The 17,487-nt window shown below is 43.7% G+C and overlaps 1 long non-coding RNA gene across 1 annotated transcript; it reads left to right on the top strand.

Moving 5' to 3' along the window:
- The first annotated feature begins 206 nt into the window (after positions 1-206).
- Positions 207-4,269, top strand: LOC311013586. The gene is made up of 2 exons (XR_014597164.1): positions 207-1,971; positions 2,002-4,269. It is a non-coding gene; the product is annotated as an uncharacterized lncRNA (long non-coding RNA).
- Positions 4,270-17,487: the final 13,218 nt, after the last annotated feature.

Consider the following 17,487-nt stretch of genomic DNA (forward strand, 5'->3'; position numbering starts at 1 on the left):
TTCTATATTTTCTATATCTTTTTTTAAATCAGTATATGGTAGTATGTTCGACCATGGTTAAATCAATGTTTAGGCCTAGAAGGATTTCTAGCAATGTTTTATTCGCAAACACTGCAATAGCCTACATTTTATAATATGGTGCTGTCATGCACCTGCGCATGAAATGGAAAATCGAACTCTGCCCCTTTATCTGGATTCAAGGGAGGATTGGATTACCAAAGCTGAATCCTGATCTTCAGGATCGGGATTCTCTGGATCTGTGTTGAAATACCCAGTTTTCAGATCAGATCACGATTTAATCCAATCCGACCAGGATAATCCAGTCGGATCACTTTTGAAATACTGGGCCCAGGTGATGAAGATGTAATACAGTTCATACAATGAAGTACATATTCATAGTTAACATTATCATGCGCATTATTATGCACATGTTTAGTTACTCATATATATTATCATATATCATATAATATATTACTTATATACTGTCTTTTTCATATCTAACATCTAGCTGTAAATAATCAGTAATTTATCCATCTGTATGTCCTATTCTGGTGGTTTCACTAGAGGACATCGGGTCCTCTTTTACCTTGTTTCTGATAGTTTGGTCAGAAACATACTCTAGTACTCAGTGCTCTTCCTGGTCCTCCTCCACAAAGATTCCGGTCCTGCTGCTGGGTTGATGCCCTTCTACGGTCCTGTCCAGCTCTCCTGGTCTAACGGCCGGTGTACTGGTTCTCCTCCAGGCAGCAAACAGCAAACCTTCATGTGACCTCATGTATGGATGTGAATCCTGGAGGAGCTGGACTACTTGTGAACCTGATCGGACTGCAGATAGGGCCTCATGCTCAAGTAGTAACAAGGACACCTGCAGAACCAGAACTAGAGAAGAACCAGGTCCAGCTGCCTGGACCTGGTTTAGGACTGAAAACTTTCACAGACATCCTGTCAATAATATTCTAACCCTGCTCTCATCCCAAGCTGCATTATTCATGTACATGACAATATATATAAATATGTCTTTGTCTGAATGTTTATTTAACAGCCACATCACATGAACATGACAGTCAAAACTCATTCAATATAATCCTGGAACATTATTATATTTACAACACATACTTATAGTATTACATACTGTACGTGAAATTGTTGATTAGCCCCGCCCCCAAGAACAGTATTTCCAGGAATCCCCCTTTCTGATAGGTCAAGGGATTCCTGGGAAAACTGGACCCCAGGAGAGAGGAGAACAATCAGCATCATCGTCCATGTTCAGCCTCTGGTTTCTGACTTCCCTCTGCTGATGTACCACCATGTCTCCACATGGGCCTCCAGTGCTGCATCCACTTCTCTTCATACATCCATGCACTTCGTAAGATCCTCTCTGGTTTATGTTGAATTTTGACATTTCTTCATAGAAATGAATAGGGCTTTTCCAGCATTCTTTAAACAAAATACTACCACAAAATATTTTAAACAGTATCAAGCAACATGTGACTTTCTCAATACGTATTTTGTGATTGATTCATTTATTTTCTATGTTCTAAGAAAGTAAAAATCACTAAAACATGACAAACTAATACGACAGTAATCCACTTAACATCCTCCTGTCTCACATCACTGTCCCTGTGTGAGACCTTCTGTGGCCTCTGACTGTGGACATGCTCACACTGCTATATCTGTCCTCCGTCCCGAGCTACAGTGCTTCATCTCAGACTACCAACTGACCAGAGATGCAGCACTGCACCATGGGCCACAGGGAACCTCATTTCTCTCATTCTCTTAACACACAATCAACTCTCACATCCACTTGGTACAATCAATCTGTCTGTCTGTCTGTCTGTCTGTCTGTCTGTCTGTCTGTCTGTCTGTCTGTCTGTCTGTCTGTCATCGAGTCTTGTTAAGTTAAGTTAAGAAACAGTAGACAATCTGACAACACGTCACAAATCTCAGTGAAAGCAGTGGAAGACAAAATAGGTTGTGAGAGAGAGAGAGGGAGAGAGAGAGGAAAGCAGGAGGAAATGGAGTGCACAGCACAAACATTTTTGTTGTGGAGGGGTAAACAGGAAATGGTTTTAACTGCCAAAGACCTACTTCCTATGATGCTGCTGCTCCCTCTGACATTCCATACACACACACACACACACACACACACACACACACATGTATCCCACATTCTAACCACTGTTCAGGTCAGGAAAGAAATGAAAACCCAGAGAAGGAAGGATTTCTTCAGTAAAACGTTGTCCCAGCCAACTTTGTCTCCTACAAACCTACGTTTCCTTCCTATAAACTTCAACTGCACTCTCAATTATGATTCCAGGGAAACATGTTTTCTGGACCACACCATCCAGGTTTGAAACGTGTTTAATGTCCAAAACATGCAACAAAATTACCTCGTTAGCTTGTTTTTAGGAGAGTAGGTTGCACACAGTCGCTGCTCCGTGCTCAGTGATTCTGCAGCCAAACTAAATGATGGGGATGGTTCAACTTGTAGTGGCAAAGAGAGTACCGTGAAACCAGTCAGTGATCTGAAACACATGGACACGCCTCTCAGGCATAGAAAAGAGAATCACACTTTGCTGCTGCCTGGTGTATTTTTACTGTAAGGTGTCAACAGTCTTGCTTCAGCTTTGTGATAGAAAGCATTTTAAAAAGAAGACAATAAACTATAATGGAGGCACGGGCTGAATGCAAAACAAACTCAAGTCAGACTCAAGTTAACTTAGTGGATCTAAAAACTCAAGGAGTCTAGAAGAAGTCATGGTAAATGTACTCCAAACTTTCTACCTTAGGCTAACAGACCAAATAAACCTCACATTGATGAAGAAACATAATGAATCTATTTTATTAGTCGTACTACGTATCTAGGTATCTAGTTATCTAGGTATCTAGTTAGATAGCTAGGTAGCTATGTATCAAGTTAGAAAGGTATCTAGTTAGATATGTATCTAGTTAGGTAGCTAGGTATCAAGTTAGATAGGTTTCTAGTTAGATAGGTATCTAGTTAGATATATATCTAGTTATCTAGGTATCTAGTAAGAGAGCTAGGTAGCTAGGTATCAATTTAGAATAGGATTCTAGTAAGATAGCTAGGTATCTACGTATCAAGTTAGAAACGTATCTAGTTAGATAGCTAGGTATCAAGTTAGATAGGTTTCTAGTTAGATAGATATTGACTTAACTAGGTATGTAGTTAGATAGGTATGATAATAGAGTAGAACAGATGTTTTCAGAGGTCATGTGACTTGCACAAAACTTCAATGTTGTTAGTTGCTATGGTGACAACACGTCAGTGTCAGCACACTCACCATGAAGAGAGAGGACGTAGCTCTGGAGACGAATGTCTGGCTAATTAAATATGTATCTAGTTAGATAGGATAGCTATTGTGGAAGAAAAACTCTTCAGGTCCAATTCTGTGGCTGGATCAGATGAGGTTTAATCACTGACAGTGGAGAAAGGGCTATACCGCGTTGCGACACAGTCCATTCTGAATAGTGTGGGGCAAGGGAGAGCTTTATAGACAGAACCAAAGGGGCAGGTCTAAACAGTGGATTTACATAGATTCAATACGTGTCTCTCCCAAGAGGAAGAGACGTCCCGAAAGGTGTCACTTCCCTTGGAACATCTGGGTTCTTTCTACATAATGTCACAACAGGTGTCATTCATAAAGGCCTTGATCAAGTATGTGAGATGAAGGTGTTTTGGAGACGGTCCAGGAAGGGGGACATATCATAGGGTCTTTTCATCAAGATGGCAAGGGTTAAGCACAATGAAAACAGCTCAGCAGGACATTTGATGTTCCCAGAGAAAGGAATATTAGTATGAGATACAAATAAGAATTGTAAGGCAACACATTTTCTTCTACACTATGCATCTAGTTAGATAGGTATTTAGTTAGCTAGGTATCTAGGTATCTTGTTTGATAGGTGCCTAGTTAGATAGGTATCTAGCCAGATAGATATGTAGCTAGGTATCTAGTTGGATAGCTAGGTATCTAGTTAGATAGGTATCTAGGTAGAGAGCTAGGTAGCTAGGTGTCGAGTTAGATAGGTATTGAGTTATATAGGTTATCTCATTAGAGAGCTGGGTAGGTAAGCATCAAGTTAGATAGGTATCTAGTGGCATGCAGGTGGCGGAGTGGTTAGAGCCCATGCCATGTATGCACGTACATACGCAGCCGGTTCGAATCCCGGTCGGAGGTCCTTTGCTGCATTTCACACCCCCTCTCTCTCCTGTCTTTCCTGTCTGTCCACTGCTAATAAAAAAGGCGTCTGTGCCTTAAAAAAAAAAGATAGGTATCTAGTAGGGGTGTGACGAGATCTCGTACCACGATATCTCGCGAGATTAAAGTCGACGATATTTCTCGTCGCGTTAAAAATCTGAGGTTTTACAGACAGCTGTTACTGACTGGGAGCTTAAAAAACCCAACCACGGCATCGCTTATTGTTACCGACAATGCGCGTAATATGGACGTGGCCGTGCGCGACGCGGGATTGAAGTCGCACATCTGTTTTACGCACACTATAAATCTTGCAACCCAAGCTGGCTTCGGTGTTCCCCGCGTCGCTCGTTTACTTGGGCTGGTGAGACGTGTGACTGCATTTTTTCATCGTAGTTCAGCGGTTACCGCGGTGAAAATGTCCAAGCAGAAACAGAAACACTACAATTGCCATCACACAAGTTAATGACGGGCACGTTGGATATGCTGGCTCGTTACCTAAGCTGCCATAGCAGCATCACCAGCCCAGAGATAAGACAAAACTCCCGAAGCATTGATACACTTACTGAGAGATACTGAAGATGACATACTTGGTCAGGCTCCGTTTGCACTATTTGAACACTTTATTGACAAAGTAGAAGTTTGATTTGGTTTTGCACATATTTACACTTGGGAAAAGAAATATTTTATTTTATTTATTTTATTTTAACTTTTATAAATTTTAGTTTTAGTTTAAATTTGTGAAAGAAGAAGTTTATTAAAAGATCATGCTTACATCATGCATGTAAAGAGTTATAATAAAATATTTCAAAATGCATGTGCAACTCTGTTAAATTAAAGTCTGTTGGTCCAGTCATATATTTTGTCATTGTAGTTTTCTTAAAATCTCGTCTTGTTCTCGTGAACCCAATATCGTGTCTCGTCTCGTGAGCAGAGTGTATCGTCACACCCCTAGTATCTAGTTATCTATGTATCTAGTTATATAGCTAGGTAGCTAGGTATCAAGTTAGATAGGTAGTTAGCTAGGTATTTAGTTAGAGAGCTAGGTAGGTAACCATCGAGTTAGATAGGTATCTAGTCATCTAGGTACTAGTTAGAGAGCTAGGTAGGTAGACATCGAGTTCAGGGCTCTCAAGTCTCACCCATTGGGCGTACACACGCATTTCAACCTCACACGCCACATCTAGTATTTCTCACGCAGACAAATGACCGGGATGATTAAAAAACCTTACTCTTATTTTACGAAAATAGTTAATTGAAATGTGTTTCTGAAAACATTTTATGCGAGAAATAAGCTATGCAGTTGCTGAATCTGTCTTTATTTTAGATCCACAATGGTTAGCTTAAAACTACTAGTTAGATAACTAGGTAGCCAGATATCTAGTTAGATATGTTTCCAGTTAGCTATAGGCTCTGCTGTTCATCAGCCCATTGCATGGCATGGCATCAATTTTCTGTAACCAGTATGGCTTTTGCTAAGGACTAACTTAGCATGCAACTAAGAAGCAAGCCTTGTTAGCTAGCTGGCTTACTAATTCCACTACTTTAATGGTGCACTTCTTACATAAAATGAACTGAACAAAATTTTCACTCATGTGGGAGAACATGTTGTTTTCTAAATGGCACAAAACAATAATTATATTGTATACAAAGAAAGACCCTGAATAACGTATGAAGAGCAGAACAGTGAAAAAAAAGTGAGCCCCGACCTACCATCACACCGCCGTGAGCTGCCAAGAGCTAAGCCAGAGAAAAGGCTCCATCCACATCACATGACCAGGCCTGGACAGCCTCAGGACCACAGCACCCCCCCCCCCCCCCCCCCCCATTGAATATTGGATAGAAACAACTCAAAACAGAGTAAATAAAAATGTTCTTTTGCCCTAAATAGAGAATACAAATTGGCAGATTCCCTGAGCACCATTAAAGCACCATGCGGACCGGATGGCTACTATTGGCTAAAGTTTGGCTCAAGTGAAAAATCTTAGACTAGAGCTTTAAATATATTATTACTGTATAAGTAATTCATGTTATTGTTTTGTGTCAGTTGAATGCATTGTATGTAATTGTGCTTTGGCAACACATGTCATGCCAAAAATGCCTTATGAATTGAATTGACAGAAAGAGGGACATCCAAAGACATATAAAGAGAAAGAGAGAGAGAGAGAGAGAGAGAGAGAGAGAGAGAGAGAGAGAGAGAGAGAGAGAGAGAGAGAGACAGCCTCACCGCTGTAAACTCCCAGTCTGCCTATATAAGGCCTGAGCCAACCTTTTATTTTGGGGATCATGGAAAATGGGATTGCTGCTTTGGATAAACATTCCCTCTCCTAGTCTGTCATCACTCTCTCTGATAGTCTCCTCCTCCTCTTCTTCTTCCCCCTCCTCCAACCCCTACCCCCTCCTTCTCTTCTTCCTCTTCCTCCTCCCCCTCCCCCCTGCTCCACCCACTCCCCCCCCCCTCTTCTTCCTCTTCCTCCTCCCCTTCCTCCTCCTCCTCCTCATCCCCCAGCTGGCTACATTCATTCCCTTTTGTGGGGAGACTGCTGAGGGAGAGGAGGCCTTTAGCTCCCTCCGTCTTCCACTCCTCTGCTCTGGACCCAACAAGTCCATATTAAGAAGAAAGACCTGCCCCCCCCCCCCCCCTCTCTCTCTCTCTCACACACACACACACACACACACGCACAGTCCCACAGTAGGTCATGTTTCTGTGTCCAGGAAGTGTTGCCTTCACTGAACCAAACCAACAAACAGATCTGCCCTCTCCCAGCCTGATGTGATGTCATCATCACTGTCGTCATCACCAGCATTCCAGCCTTGATTCAAATACACGTTGTTGTGTGCAACTGCTATGTATCCATTCACATACAGCTAAACTACATTGTGTATTAAGTTTAATATTATGTCTTCTCATGACGTATCACAAATTGTTTTCAAACAGGTCTGTGGAAGTCGTTTCTTCACCACGCATTTCAAAGTGCTTAAAAGAAAAAACAGCATGGCGATTGAGCCAGTGTCCAGTCTATATTCTTGAAGGAATACTTCAACCACATTTTGGGAAACAAGCTGGGTGAGATGCTTTCTCATCCACATCCACAATCCTCTATGTTTTTATATCATCTTTCCATATTTGTTGATGCAAATGAATGTGGTTTTGTGATTCATCATTTTAAATGGAAATGAGCATTGACAAGGCCAGACAAGGCACATTTTACAGTAACTGGATTTATATAATTTGAATGACACCAACAAAAACTGCTGAATACTGTCATTAAATTTGAATGAGGTAAACATGTTTATGTACAATACCTGGAACATGAAATCACCTGAAACGGGCTTATTATAAATCTATGCATATAAATCTGTGTATGGAGTAAAGCTGTGCTGTGGATGGGAAGCCCGTGACCCTCGCCATGGCAACCTCGTCATTACATACATGTTACAAAATTTAAATCTACTGATTCTTGGACATTGTATTTTTTTTTTTCATGTGGCTCATTATGACTTTCAAACAGCTGCATTGCTCTTCACTGACAGTGGTTCGTTTTTTATGCATGAAATTCATTGAAATGAAATTCCATCCCCATTGCACATAATCTTACTGTTTCTTCCTAATTAAACGACAGTGGGCACAACCTGTACAACACTCTGGATTTACAGCACTTTGTTCATATGTTAACACACCGCTGTGTAAAAACTGTAAACCTCACATTCAACACAGGATGATATCAGTCTGGTGACTTTCAAACACTGATGGTTGTTTTAGACTTGGTAGTGAACACATAGATAAAGAGAAAGAGAAGAAAGAGAAGGTTCTTCCCCAGATGCATGAAAGAGAGGACATCCTGATGCTGGAGCGACGCAGGATTAGCCCCACAATGTTTTGGCATTATTATGAACTATTATGTTTGTTACTTTGTTTTCACTAATTATGAAAATGACTACAGATAAAATAAAAATATATATCTATTGAAGCAAACTGCTGATTTTCATTCCTTCTTGTTTCCCTAAACAGTGGTCTGTTATCAAATAAAATATAATAAAGTAATCCGTGAAATGTAAAATAAAAATGTTTGTGTGAAAGACTTTCACTCTTTTCTCTAAAGAAAATATTGATTTGTGTGAATTCAAATGATTCAAACTATAAAGATGAAAACTGTGTTGTGTGTTGGTGTTGATGTGAAGTGTTTTTCCTCTCAGTGTGTTCTGAGTGACGGTGTGTGTTGTCGCCATGACGAGTGCTGAAAGTGTTTGGCTGCAGTGAGCCTGTTGGAGACGTGTGTGAAGAGTTGTGTTGTTTGGAGTGAGTTCTGCAGCTGATGAACTGGTGAACTGTTGCTGATGCAGACTGTTAGACTTTTACACATGTGGCTCCGGATGTGACTGCCGTTGTTTAGCAGTCGAAGAAAACCAGGTGGGGATACTGACAGGACTAGCTGACCTGAACTCTGTCGTTACGTAGTGAAGTCGTGAAGTAGTTTTCCTTCAGTCCACTTCTGGTTTAGCCTCATTTGTCCGCTACAAAACTGTAGGAGAGCAGGAGGGAAATAATGAATTAGCAAAGCCACCATATTCATACTGCCTGATGGAATCAATATGATTTCATATAAAATAACAATATTAACTCGCTTCAAAATACAATATCAGATTTTTCAATTTAATGGCATTTAAATACAGGCTGAGTGGGAACGTGTGTGTGTGTGTGTGTGTGTGTGCGTGTGTGTGCGTGCCTGCGTTTGTGTGTGTGTGTGTGTGTGTGTGTGTGTGTTTAGACACTGTGATAACAGTCAAAGCCAATCTCTCCTGTTGAGCCAAACATTGCCTAATATGGTCTTCTTTCTCTTGGCTCTTTAAATCACACCCGGGAAGGCCTCTTTGTCTGTGGGAACACCCCCACCCCCCCCACCCCCCCCCCCACACACACACACACACACACACACACAGCTGAGTGATGACTGTGTAATGTGCACTCTGTAAACATGCAACCGAAACAGACCAAGTTCACCGTACAAGTGACTGTAAAAGTGGAACTTCAAATCAATTACCAAAAATGGCAATGAAGCGCTTTTAGTCAAGCACGAAAACCTGTCTCCTAAAAACCACACTCCGAACACTCCAAGCCCTCTCAGTTATCACCGCGCTCACATTTTCTCCCAGATTAAGGTCACAGTTTTCAACAGTGGTTAATGTGAATTTTAAAAAGCGCCACATGACTAATTTACTCATGGTTTGGGTCAAAATAAGTACGTGTTTATTGAGGTTACATATGTGACAATAAACATTTAACATCACTTTGAAATAAATCAACATTGAACTTTTGCTTTTCTCCTGGGTGATTATCCTATGTTTGTCCATCCCCCCGAACCCTCTCCTCACGTGGATTTCCACACTATGATAAGAAATATGGGAAGATAACGTTTAAATGTGAATGGCAGCTAAAGCAGGACAATTACTCTTGACCTATCACAAATTAGTTTCAAAGGAGTCTGTGGAAGTCCACTTAAAGAGGCGGCCGATATGGCCGAATGGTGGATGCTAAAAACACATCTCTCTCTCTCTCTCCCTGCATTTTCTCCTCCCCCTCACTACTCTCACCCCCCGTAGGCCTCTCCTCCTGCCCCCATCCTCCTCCCATGTGAAGTTGACCCTGGGAATCGTGGTCCCGTGGGCCCACAGGGGGACGGGGTGTGGAAGGGGTTATGTGAAAATCCTCCTAACCCAGTGTCCCCAAGACATTTGACTGCTCTGTAAATAAATACAGCATTTCCTCCTCTCCTCCCTCCATACACGTTCTCATGTCTGGACCAGCCCTCAGCCAGGAGCACACACCTCATGAACTGCTCTGGGAACAGACTTCTCCTTCCATTTACCATGAAGCCCTGTCAGACTCCCTTAAACCTCATCATGCCTTCTTCTCCTTCATCTGAGTGGACTTTATAGTAGTACTACTTCCTCGTATTGTACATGTTGTCTGTGTATATTACTAGTAGTACTCCTACATGTAGTCTGTGTATATGACTACATGTAAGAGTACTCTCTTACATGTAGTCCGTGGTGAACCTGTGGTCCAGTCAGTGATGCTGGTCTAGTCAGTGACATGGACCCAGTGATGCTGGTCTAGTCAGTGACATGGACCCAGTGATGCTGGTCTAGTCAGTGACATGGACCCAGTGAGGGGTCAGCCAACAGCCAGAGGGCTCAGGTTTCATGTGTCTAGTATTTGTGATGGTTGTGAGTTTTCCTCCTCGGATCATCAGTAAGATCCAGCTCAATGAAACTACATTGTTAATTATATTTCATGGGAAACTTATTTTATGGGGGATTACATTTGCTCTTGATGTCTCACAGATGAGTTTCAAAGAGTCAGTGGAAGTCCTGGTATGGGGAGGAAGTCCGGGTGGACTTTCACCAGGAGATTGATGCTCTTGTGGTTTTGTTTTGGTTATTCTGAGCAACTTGGAATTACCTCTTTCAATCGAGACAACATTACGCTACAAAATGAGCTTAGTTATTTTTAGACAACCAAAGGTCTCAGTTGGGTGAAGAAAACCCTCACTAACATGTCCCTGTGGGACACGGTGTCCAACACCGGTCTGGTGTCAGTGGACCCATCCAACCCCTGAGTCCCCCCCCACCATAAGTAGTCTTTCTCAATATTTAATACTACATCACTAGCTCTGGATGTTACATTGGCATGTGTATGATTCATTCATGTGTCCATTGGTTCCAAAGGAAACCCAGGAGGCTGAGGCAGTTCACTAACTCACTTCATGCATTTGAAACAGAAAAAAACATCTATTTCTTGTTGAAAATGGTTGTGTAGCACAGATCTCTACATTCAGATGAACATGTCCATGTCTGTGGACCCTTACACATCTCAGCATACCATGTCGTGTTGCAGTTGGCTGTGTTATACACCTGAGTTGCAGCAGAGTTCACACAGCACTTCAGTAGACATCTGCTTTCATTGTTGTCAAACGTGATTTCTGGTGTTATAATGCTGTGCAGATGTTTCTCATAAATTTGTGAAGACCTAGCATTGACAACATTCAAGCATGATTACATTATGTTCATGGATAATAGAAAAACATGTCAGTGATGAAAAGATGAGCTCTAGCAGAACATGGAAACACTGAGAAACACTGGACAGTGATCATACCTGATTCTGAGGTGAGCTGTCATCTGGAGGTGCCGGCAGGCTGCTGGACTCATGAGGCTTGTCGTCTCAACAGGCAGGTTTGAAGAGAAGTTGTCTGTCTGTGTCTGAAGGAGAGTGGAGCTGGGCCATCCTTCTCAAGCTTCAGGAGAGAAGTTCACATCGGGCTAAACTAGGACTCTTCATCAGTGTGGGACACCCTCGGTCTCTGTGTGTGTCTCTTATGAAGCAGATGGTCTGCCAAGCCATGCATTCCACTGTTACCTTGTATGGTCACTAGGGGCGGGCCTTACACCAGGGAAGGCCCCCTCTAAACATGACTGATGATTGGTTGATGTCAAAGGAAGCAAGGAGCCTCAGCTAGTGACCTGTAGATTGTCTGGGAAAGATGGTGAGACAGTGAGTAAAACCGGAGAGAAGGAAGGAGAGAGGGAGGGATGAAGAGGGGAAGAAGGGGGATTTATGAGTTGAGGAGGAGTAAAAGGAGACAGTAGTGGACAAAAAAAGGGGATGTGAAGAGAAAAGAGAGGACGGGAGAAGAGAAGAAGGGAGGAAAGAGAGAACAGAGAAGTATAAAGGGAGGAGTTTGTGTGTGGATGTGGGTGGGGGGTATATGTTCCTTAGAGAATGAAAAAAGCTTTTAACAATTTTCATATTTCTTCTAAATTTGGGCTTTTTCTGCATCAGGCAGCTGGCTGGACGGCACAGTGAAATACCATGTGGAAGTTATTACAATACTGAAAGACAACAGGGAGGGGGAGAGACAGACAGATTAACAGACGGACAGAGAAAGAGAGAGACAGAGAGGGGGAGATATACAGAGAGAGAGAGAGAAGATAGGGAGAGAGAGAGATAGAGAGACAGATGCAGAGATTGGGAGACTATTTTATTGAACTGTAATATAATATTGTTGAAACTTTGGCAACATTGTTCATCTGACAACCATGACAATAAAACACATTCCTTACATAGAGAGAGGGGGACATACAGATAGGAGAGTGACACATAGTCAACCAGGCAGACAGACAGATAGGCAGTCAGACAGACGGACGGTCGGACGGACGGACAGTCAGACAGACAGGCAGTCAGACAGACAGACGGAAGGACGGACAGTCAGACGTATGGACAGACAGACGGACAGTCAGTCAGACAGACAGAAAGACAGATATACGGATGGACGGACGAAAAGGCAGACAGACAGATTGGCAGTCAGACAGACAGGCAGACAGACAGACGGACAGTCAGACAGACGGACGGACGGGCAGACAGAGATAGATGCTGTATTCAGTCCTGGTGACTGTGATTCATATTCTCTTGGAAATGTTAGATTCTTGATTTGAGGTGCATGTAGATGGGGTTCCTTCTGTGTGGAGTTTGTAAGCGGGGGTTATCCATGTCAGCCCTGTGATTCATTGGTTACCTGTCTGTCTCTAAATGTCAGCCCTGTGACAGACTGGTTGCCTGTCTGTCTCTAGATGTCAGCCCTGTGATTGACTGGTTACCTGTCTGTCTCTACATGTCAGCCCTGTGATAGACTTCCTATCTGTCTGTCTCTACCTGTCAACGCTGAGATTGACTGGTTGCCTGTCTGTCTCTACATGTCAGCCCTGTGATAGACTTCCTATCTGTCTGTCTCTACCTGTCAACGCTGAGATTGACTGGTTGCCTGTCTGTCTCTACATGTCAGCACTGTGATAGACTGGTTACCTGTCTGTCTCTACATGTCAGCCCTGTGACAGACTGGTTACCTGTCTGTCTCTACATGTCAGCTCTGTGATAGACTTGTTACCTGTCTGTCTCTACATGTCAGCCCTGTGATAGTCTGGTTGCATGTCTGTCTCTACATGTTAGACCTGTGATAGACTGGTTACCTGTCTGTCACTATATGTCAGCCCTGTGACAGACTGGTTACCTGTCTGTCTCTACATGTCAGCCCTGTGACAGACTGGTTACCTGTCTGTCTCTACATGTCAGCTCTGTGATAGACTTGTTACCTGTCTGTCTCTACATGTCAGCCCTGTGATAGTCTGGTTGCATGTCTGTCTCTACATGTTAGACCTGTGATAGACTGGTTACCTGTCTGTCTCTATATGTCAGCCCTGTGACAGACTGGTTACCTGTCTGTCTCTACATGTCAGCCCTGTGATAGACTGGTTGCCCGTCTGTCTCTAGATGTCAGCCCTGTGATAGACTGGTTACCTGTCTGTCTCTACATGTCAGCCCTGTGATAGACTTCCTATCTGTCTGTCTCTACCTGTCAACGCTGAGATTGACTGGTTGCCTGTCTGTCTCTACATGTCATCCCTGTGATAGACTTCCTATCTGTCTGTCTCTACCTGTCAACGCTGAGATTGACTGGTTGCCTGTCTGTCTCTACATGTCAGCACTGTGATAGACTGGTTACATGTCTGTCTCTACATGTCAGCTCTGTGATAGACTTGTTACCTGTCTGTCTCTACATGTCAGCCCTGTGATAGACTAGTTACCTGTCTGTCTCTACATGTCAGCCCTGTGATAGTCTGGTTACATGTCTGTCTCTACATGTCAGACCTGTGATAGACTGGTTAACTGTCTGTCTCTACATGTCAACCCTGTGATAATCTGGTTGCATGTCTGTCTCTACATGTCAGCCCTGTGATAGACCGGTTACCTGTCTGTCTCTACATGTCAGCCCTGTGATAGACTGGTTGCCTGTCTGTCTCTAGATGTCAGCCCTGTGATAGACTGCTTACCTGTGTGTCTCTACATGTCAGCCCTGTGATAGACTTGTTACCTGTCTCTCTCTACATGTCAGCCCTGTGATAGACTGGTTACCTGTCTGTCTCTACATGTCAGCCCTGTGACAGACTGGTTACCTGTCTGTCTCTACATGTCAGCTCTGTGATAGACTTGTTACCTGTCTGTCTCTACATGTCAGCCCTGAGATTGACTGGTTACCTGTCTGTCTCTACATGTCAGCCCTGAAATTGACTGGTTGCATGTCTGTCTCTACATGTTAGACCTGTGATAGACTGGTTACCTGTCTGTCTCTACATGTCAACCCTGTGATAATCTGGTTGCATGTCTGTCTCTACATGTCAGCCCTGTGATATTCTGGTTGCATGTCTGTCTCTACATGTTAGACCTGTGATAGACTGGCTACCTGTCTGTCTCTACATGTCAGCCCTGTGACAGACTGGTTAACTGTCTGTCTCTACATGTCAGCTCTGTGATAGACTTGTTACCTGTCTGTCTCTACATGTCAGCCCTGAGATTGACTGGTTACCTGTCTGTCTCTACATGTCAGCCCTGAAATTGACCAGTTACCTGTCTGTCTCTACATGTCAGCCCTGTGATAGACTGGTTACCTGTCTATCTCTACATGTCAACCCTGTGATAGACTGGTTGCATGTCTGTCTCTACATGTTAGACCTGTGATGGACTGTTTACCTGTCTGTCTCTACATGTCAACCCTGTGATAATCTGGTTGCATGTCTGTCTCTACATGTCAGCCCTGTGATATTCTGGTTGCATGTCTGTCTCTACATGTTAGACCTGTGATAGACTGGTTACCTGTCTGTCTCTACATGTCAACCCTGTGATAATCTGGTTGCATGTCTGTCTCTACATGTCAGCCCTGTGATATTCTGGTTACCTGTCTGTCTCTCCATGTCAGCCCTGTGATAGACTGGTTACCTGTCTGTCTCTACATGTCAGCCCTGTGATAGACTTCCTATCTGTCTGTCTCTACCTGTCAACACTGAGATTGACTGGTTGCCTGTCTGTCTCTATATGTCAGCCCTGAGATAGACTGGTTACCTGTCTGTCTCTACATGTCAGCCCTGTGATAGACTTCCTATCTGTCTGTCTCTACCTGTCAATGCTGAGATTGACTGGTTTTCTGTCTGTCTCTACATGTCAGCCCTGTGATAGACTTCCTATCTGTCTGTCTCTCCCTGTCAATGCTGAGATTGACTGGTTGCCTGTCTGTCTCTACATGTCAGCCCTGTGATAGACTGGTTACCTGTCTGTCTCTACATGTCAGCCCTGTGATAGTCTGGTTGCATGTCTGTCTCTACATGTTAGACCTGTGATAGACTGGTTACCTGTCTGTCTCTACATGTCAACCCTGTGATAATCTGGTTGCATGTCTGTCTCTACATGTCAGCCCTGCGATAGACTGGTTACCTGTCTGTCTCTACATGTCAGCCCTGTGATAGTCTGGTTACATGTCTGTCTCTACATGTATGCCCTGTGATTGACTGTTTACCTGTCTGTCTCTACATGTCAGCCCTGTGATATTCTGGTTACCTGTCTGTCTCTACATGTCAGCCCTGTGATAGACTTCCTATCCGTCTGTCTCTACCTGTCAACGCTGAGTTTGACTGGTTGCCTGTCTGTCTCTACATGTCAGCCCTGTGATAGACTGGTTACCTGTCTGTCTCTACCTGTCAGCCCTGAGATTGTCTGGTTGCCTGTCTCTACATGTATGCCCTGTGATAGACTGGTTACCTGTCTGTCTCTACATGTCAGCCCTGTGATAGACTGGTTACCTGTCTGTCTCAAGATGTCATCCCTGCAATAGACTGGTTACCTGTCTGTCTCTACATGTCAGCCCTGTGATAGTCTGGTTACATGTCTGTCTCTACATGTCAGCCCTGTGATTGACTGTTTACCTGTCTGTCTCTACATGTCAGCCCTGTGATAGACTGGTTACCTGTCTGTCTCTACATGTCAGCCCTGTGATAGACTGGTTACCTGTCTGTCTCTACATGTCAGCCCTGTGATAGTCTGGTTACATGTCTGTCTCTACATGTCAGCCCTGTGATTGACTGTTTACCTGTCTGTCTCTACATGTCAGCCCTGTGATAGACTGGTTACCTGTCTGTCTCTACATGTCAGCCCTGTGATAGACTGGTTACCTGTCTGTCTCTACATGTCAGCCCTGTGATAGACTGGTTACCTGTCTGTCTCTACATGTCAGCCCTGTGATAGTCTGGTTACATGTCTGTCTCTACATGTCAGCCCTGTGATTGACTGTTTACCTGTCTGTCTCTACATGTCAGCCCTGTGATAGACTGGTTACCTGTCTGTCTCTACATGTCAGCCCTGTGATAGACTGGTTACCTGTCTGTCTCTACCTGTCAGCCCTGTGATAGTCTGGTTACATGTCTGTCTCTACATGTCAGCCCTGTGATAGACTGTTTACCTGTCTGTCTCTACATGTCAGCCCTGTGATAGACTGGTTACCTGTCTGTCTCTACATGTCAGCCCTGTGATAGACTGGTTACCTGTCTGTCTCTACATGTCAGCCCTGTGATAGACTGGTTACCTGTCTCTCTCTACATGTCAGCCCTGTGATAGACTGGTTACCTGTCTCTCTCTATATGTCAGCCCTGTGATAGACTGCCTACCTGTCTGTCTCTACCTGTCAGCCCTGAGATTGACTGGTTGCCTGTCTCTACATGTCAGCCCTGTGATAGACTGGTTACCTGTCTGTCTCTACATGTCAGCCCTGTGATAGACTTCCTATCTGTCTGTCTCTACCTGTCAACGCTGAGATTGACTGGTTGCCTGTCTGTCTCTACATGTCAGCCCTGTGATAGACTGGTTACCTGTCTGTCTCTACATGTCAGCCCTGTGATAGACTTCCTATCTGTCTGTCTCTATATGTCAGCCCTGTGATAGACTGCCTACCTGTCTGTCTCTACCTGTCAGCCCTGAGATTGACTGGTTGCCTGTCTCTACATGTCAGCCCTGTGATAGACTGGTTAACTGTCTGTCTCTACATGTCAGCCCTGTGATATTCTGGTTGCATGTCTGTCTCTACATGTTAGACCTGTGATAGACTGGTTACCTGTCTGTCTCTACATGTCAGCCCTGTGACAGACTGGTTACCTGTCTGTCTCTACATGTCAGCTCTGTGATAGACTTGTTACCTGTCTGTCTCTACATGTCAGCCCTGAGATTGACTGGTTACCTGTCTGTCTCTACATGTCAGCCCTGAAATTGACCAGTTACCTGTCTGTCTCTACATGTCAGCCCTGTGATAGACTGGTTACCTGTCTATCTCTACATGTCAACCCTGTGATAGACTGGTTGCATGTCTGTCTCTACATGTTAGACCTGTGATAGACT

Source organism: Eutrigla gurnardus, assembly GCF_963514095.1.
Source record: "Eutrigla gurnardus genome assembly, chromosome: 5".
NCBI classification, from domain to species: Eukaryota; Metazoa; Chordata; class Actinopteri; order Perciformes; family Triglidae; genus Eutrigla; species Eutrigla gurnardus.